The sequence below is a fragment of the Gambusia affinis genome, linkage group LG04 (genome assembly GCF_019740435.1).
Source record: "Gambusia affinis linkage group LG04, SWU_Gaff_1.0, whole genome shotgun sequence".
Lineage (NCBI taxonomy): Eukaryota > Metazoa > Chordata > Actinopteri > Cyprinodontiformes > Poeciliidae > Gambusia > Gambusia affinis.
In genome coordinates, this window is record NC_057871.1 from 10,381,070 (window position 1) to 10,387,494 (window position 6,425).

At 39.5% G+C, this 6,425-nt stretch overlaps 1 long non-coding RNA gene across 1 annotated transcript; it reads left to right on the forward strand.

Annotated features, from left to right (window-relative positions):
• The first annotated feature begins 2,764 nt into the window (after positions 1-2,764).
• On the forward strand, positions 2,765-4,665 carry LOC122829947. The gene is made up of 2 exons (XR_006370459.1): positions 2,765-2,983; positions 3,165-4,665. It is a non-coding gene; the product is annotated as an uncharacterized LOC122829947 (long non-coding RNA).
• Positions 4,666-6,425: the final 1,760 nt, after the last annotated feature.

A 6,425-nucleotide genomic window follows, 5' to 3' on the forward strand; every position in this document is an offset into this window, starting at 1 on the left:
TTCCTCTAATCTACCCAAAAGTCGTCCCTTATCCTATTAATTCTGACTTCCTGAAGAGACCAAAGTGCTTTTACAGTCTCTATTACAGATACAGGGGTTCTTTGGTCAGCCAAACACAAACCTGAGTGCCATCATGTTCACAAGTCTAAAGCTTCTTAAAATACATTATTCATCTCATTAACTTGCTGATTATTCTATGCTGCTGTTTTGTCGAAACCTCTTCCTCTGAGCCAACAACAGAGAAGGGTTATTAATGTTTCTAAGTTAGAGAATGTGTATTTTTTCTATTTTGGGGTCTAAATCATTAACCTTTGTGACTATCTGTTGAATTGCCTCAAGGAATTGTGTTTTATTTTGGAAAAATTACACGTTTCTTAGTTTCTCTGTCTGTGTTTGCTGCCACTAGTCTCATCCATTATAAATGCTCTGTGCAAACACAGCATTTGTCTGGCAGGCACTGTAATTACTGTGGGGTCTTTATATGGATTTGTAACACATTTAGCTGTGACTGTGATGCTACAAAGTCAGACTGAAACCTGGGTAAAAGTTGGCGCCTTGCTTCCAGGATGCACCAAGGCGTTTTTTCCATCTGACAAACTGTGGACATGATTTTAGTTATTTGACAAAAACAAAAAAAACTTGTTTGCAGAAAACACACCCGCTCATTTCATCAGCAAAATCTGAATTGCTTACCTTTTAAACCACATAACATTTAGTACAACACTATTGTTCTTAAATTGACCTGAAATGTGTGGATAGCTTTCAGTTTTACTTTTCTACCATCCTGTTGCAGCTAGTTGCGCTGCAGTGATAATACAACAAAATCTAAACAATAGACTTTTGTTTCTGCTGCTAGTTTTTTCTTACTTAGAGCTATTATATCAGCACAGGTAGTTGACTTAATTATATTCTCTCACTGATGGTTGTGTCATCTTTTCTCTGATCAGCATCAGCCTCCTCTTCAGTTATATTCAATAAACTTGAATATTTGCTCTGATGAGGCTTCTTTCGGATGAAATTATTTACCACCATCCCTCTGTTGAGGCAGGGAAAGCACTACAAGCACTCTTTGTGCGTTATCTCTTTCCTCGCAGGCAGTAGAGCTCCAGGCAGTGCTGGCAGTTGCAGCACTGCCTGGAGGAGAATGCTTTGGCGAAACCACTTCAACATTGAATGAAAAAACAGGAAAATGGTCTGATAAACACAATCAGGAGATTTTCTCAAAACAATCTGAGCATTCTGGTGGTCAGCATGGCGGGTTCTTTAGGAGGCCCCTGCAAAGTTTGTCCTCCTGTGTAATTAAAACTTTAACTTGTCATCAAAGTAATGATTCGAAATTAAAAACTTGTCAGAAAAAGAACAATCTGTCACTCAGTGGCCTCACTTGTATATAAGTTTCTGTCAAAGTCTTTTAAGGGATCTGTCTTTGAAATTATAAATGCCTTACGGGTCAAACCTGAGCAGAACTGTTTTTGTATATTTTTCCTTCACGTTAAATATTTATTTCATCCTGCATTTGTTTGGTATTTGGGGCCTCACCATGTAAAGAATGGGGCAGAAAAAAAAGCCACAATACATGTCTATGTTCCACAATCAGCAAATCAGACTAACTTCTTCATTGTGCCTGCAATCACCCTCCTTGTGTATGTGCACCTCCCTTGCTTTTCTGTTTTGTCAGATCTTCCCCTTGGCTACTTGTAGTTATTTTATTTTCGGTCCTTGATTTCAGTCCTTTATGTTCCCTGTTTTCCATTTGAACTTTTCTTTTATCCTCTGGACTTTCTCTGTTTTTTGTAAATGTTGTCTCCCTGTAACCTCTATTTCACTACATACCTGCCATCTATTTGCAGGTATCTCCAGAACTATAGTTGAAATCTCTTCTCATTAGCCCAAAATTGTCTCATCCTGTGATCTGAATAGTGGTTAGCAGAAGGAAGAATTCCCCCAGAAATGCCACTGCAAACCCAATGAAATGAGGGAAATATTTCCAGAGTAAATGACAAAAAGGACAACATTTTGTTCTTCTGCCTGTCATGTGACACAAGATGTTGAAATAAGCTATATCCTGAATGGGAAAAGTGTATAAAGGTACTGTGTGGCTATGAGCATTGCCAAATAAAGTAACAACCTTGTGTTATTTCTGGAGTCAGCTCATCACTTCTACTCTCTGATGTTTCAGACATCCAGCTGAAGATTATCTGTTGAACTCAGCAGCTTTTCAAGAATCTGGTGACATTCGTGCAGAAGGAGCTAAAACTGGCAAGTTTGAAGGGGTAAAAAAAAATGACAACTTCTTATTATGTAGGCCATCCCCTCAGCTTTTCTGTTGGAAACTGTAGGAATGAAGGTAAAAGGGTGGGGGACCATATGGGAGCGACTCCATAAAACAATGCAGCTGCTGTCAGTCAGTCAAGATTAAAAAAAAAAAAATAACAAGAAAACACTAATACTCCGCTCACTTTCCCCTCTTTTACTTAATGCCACATAAAGAGTGTGATCGCCTGGTGTTAAATTGACTAGAACCGATTTTATGCAGTGAGCAGCGAGGCGTTGAGCAACAAGACACATCTGAAGGGCTTCATCCTCCTCATCCTCACCCTCCTCCTTTCATAAACCCCACATCCCCTCCACGCTCTGCCCCCACTTCCCAAAAAAAAAAAAAAAAAAAAAAAAAAAAAAAGAATAAAATGATTATAGTTATATAAGTTTTCCTCCCACTCCCCCAGTGCTCTCTCAGCCACCATCAGAGGTGTTGTCATGGCAACGGAAGCCCCTCCTCTCAACGTCAGCGTCGGGTAGCTGGAGGATGAAGCCGCATGCAGCTCCTGTGTGTCTCTCGGAGCCTCTCGGAGGGCAGTGTGTGATTTGCACCGGGTGGGAAACGATCTTCCCATGACTGCTCTGACTCGCTCCAGCTGCTCTTCTTCATCGCCCACCCTCACCCTCGGACCCCAAGGGACCAATTGATTGAGCTCTTCCACAGGTAAGCATCGAGCCCCTCTTTTTCGTTTTCATTGACAATGATTAATCCCAGTTTGGCAGGTTATAAAAAGACATGTGACGTTGGAGTAGAGGCAGGGATATTTTATTTTCCTCTTTCTCTTTCTGCCCTCTTCATCCTCATCCTCTTCCTCGTGCCGTCCCCATCCCGCGCGCTCTGCCAGCCGTCATGTCCTGGTTGTTCTTGGACTGGTTCGTGCCCCTCTACCTGCTGGTGTCGGTGCTGGTGCTGGCAGGCTTCGGAGCGTGTCTGTACTTCCTCGAGCCCGGGCTGCAGGACGCCCACAAATGGAGCAACAAAACGATCCGGCATCACCCGCTGGTGGCCAGCGTGAACTGCAGAGATGACGATAGCAATGCCCTGATCTGATCCGATGATGGAGAGGATGGCCGGCGGAGGACGCGTCCGGACAGTGGAGGGGCAGGCAGGACACCGAGGGAACAGGGAGTAGAGGAGGGCGTAGGGGTGAAACACCTTGACAACGAAAAGAGGAGCAGGATGAGGGATCATTTATCATTCCAACTTTTCTTTGCTCTCTGTGGATTTTCCCGACAGGGATCAAAGAAAGTAAGGCAGATATGCTGGACTGAAGAAGAAGATCGTGATTTGGTAAAAGAAAATAAAAAAAGAACATGTTTCCCTTTAGTGTTTGTACGTCTGATGCCATCTTATATACTTGTGCCAACTTTTGCATACATTTTGTAATTTGACAATCACCTTACATGTGACACAAAGTTGAATTTGATTGTGTTTTTGTTCATAGTGAAATGAATACAGAGGTGGACGAAGTAGCCACAAATTGTACTCAAGTAAGAGCAGCTCTACTTCAACACATTTTTGCTCAAGTGAAATTAAAAAGTAGCCATCCAAGAAATTACTCAAGAGTAAAAACATATGTGGTAAAAAGGCTACTCAAGTACTGAGTCACTGATCAAAAATGTCAGTTACTTTATATTAAAAAAATTACATCATCAGATGGACCAAAATATAAAGTTATATGAAATGTTGGTGGACCAAAGTGAAAATGATTCATGCAAATAACATAATTAAGAATACAAACTTAAGAAAAAATGAATCCAAATAAATTTCTTTTAGTATAAAACGTATGACACTTCAACAAAAACAGCAGGTGTGTTTGGTGAATTACTGGTTAAAACAAGCTTGTTCTCCATTCAGTGAAGATACTCTCAGTGGGTGGAGCATCCAGAAATTTTACTCAAGTAAGAGTTGTAATAATAAAGCTATTCAAATAAAAGTAGTGGTGAAAAGTACTTTGATTTATTTTTTTCTAAATGCTACACAAGTAAATGCAACTACTTACTACCTAACTAAATGATGTAAATCTGCTACAACTGGGTGAAGTTTTTCTTCTTTCTTTTTTCTAACCCTCTCTCTGATGTGTGTAAGGCAGCTGTTGAAAAGGCATGTGGATCATTAGTTCTGCCGTGCCAAACTGATGCAACGCTTCTTACAGTGACCTGCTGTGAATAAATACAAGAGATTCCTTCAACGTGCCAAGAACATCACAGATGGACCAACAGTGAGGAAAAATAGCGTTTGTTAATTCATTGTGTTTTGATTTCTAACAACACCATGAGGAAATAGTGTAACAGCCATTTTTGCCTTCTTTGTTCATACAAAATAAAATCTTTCACTCCACTTGATTGTCAGACTTTTCTGTGTTTGACTTGCACAAAATATTAACCGCTTTCTTCTTTGCTTTTTTATATGTTAATGTTTTCAATTCGATTCAAAAATACTTTTTTGAACACATGGGGGAAATTAAATGCTGGTGTAACTTTTATTATCTATGTTTTTTCAATGAGTTGTTTGAAGATGCAGGAAGGATCTCCTGTGACTTAATTCTCACAACCTTTTTTCTATTATTATGACTTTAATGTTGTAACTTAATCTTTTTTTCTTAGTCTGGCTGTAAAAGTCTGTCATATACATCAGTTTGGACTTGCCACTGGTGCCAGCAGCAGGTTTAGGGGACAGTGACTCTTTTCACAAAACAGCATTTTGGATAGCATTTCTTTCTCTTAACTAAATAAAAACTTAAGAGTTTTTATTTTTCTGAAAGCTGCCACTTACTCCTCCACTCCCTGCAAATGCACTGAGTCCCTGCAAAGTCCTCACTGAGGCGTTCATTTTGACAGTGTTACTGTAACACTGATGTTTCAACAAATCGAAGGCAACTGCACTTCTGAAACATTACTTTTCTGTACAGTTCAATATGCTGACAAAAACTTTCCACTTGGCAAGTTGTGTAGCATTCACCCCCCTTGGAGAGGACTGGGCGGTATTGAGAATCCAGTAAGTAACCATTTGCAGCTTCAATGCAGCAAAAACCTAAACCCTCTTAGTTCTCAGAAAATTAGCCAATTGCCTCTACTGCTAATGCTAGTCTGACCAGCTAATATCCACTTGTTATTCTTCTGTTCATTTGAGAACTACAACTTATTTTAGTGGGTTTAATCAAGGTTATAGTGTGACAATTTTAGCATCCCATACCAAATCTTTTACATGTTATACACGTTAATGAGGTTTGTATGTAGCTTTATCGGAATGACAATTAATTTTCTAAATAATCTAGCAGGTTTTCCCCTCAGAGTTACTGTGTGACCTTCTGCAGAGGCCAGAAAAGGCCAAAAGTCCAAACATTTGTGCTCAAATAACTTCCCGCTCATTCCTCTGTATAGTTTTGCTTGAGTAGGTTTCTGAACGCAAGTCTGCTTTGGGACCAGACAGGCTGCACACAGGCCACATTCAGATTTCACGGTGCCCAGCGGAGCAAATCAAACAGGACACCAGAGTGGGAGTGGAACACTGAGGGCTCAGAGGAGAAAAATGGCGAGAATGGCACTTGTGCGCCCACTGCTTCCTACTTCTCTGCTCATTGTCTTGCACTCACAGGCTTGTTTACTCTCTCAAAGTGACGGCAACAGAGAGACCATCAGACATCAGGTTTGCTTTTTTTTTTTTTATCAAAGTATCTAAAATGGTTCTGTATTAAAATGCACATTGTCTTGAAATGTTGTATTTGATGGGGCTTGCATGTTTCCTACTCCGTAACATTGCAATTGTAAAAGCTAGTTTCAGTAAATACTAACATGCTCTAAGACTTGCTTTAGTTTTGATACATGATGGGAATTTATTAACTAATTTGACATCATTCTTCATTGCAATTAAAAGATAAAGTCTAACATCTAATTTATCCTGTTCATCATATGTTTGTATTTATTAAAAAAAAAAAAAACAATTTCAGATATCTCTCAATAAAATGATTTTGAATTTTGGATCAGTTTGTATTTTCACAATGCTGCTTTTCATGTAGGTAATTGTGATTCTGCTTTTATAGGTTGTGTAGCAGAAACCCATAAGAGAAATTGGACGTTTTAATTTGTAAATATATTAAACTTAA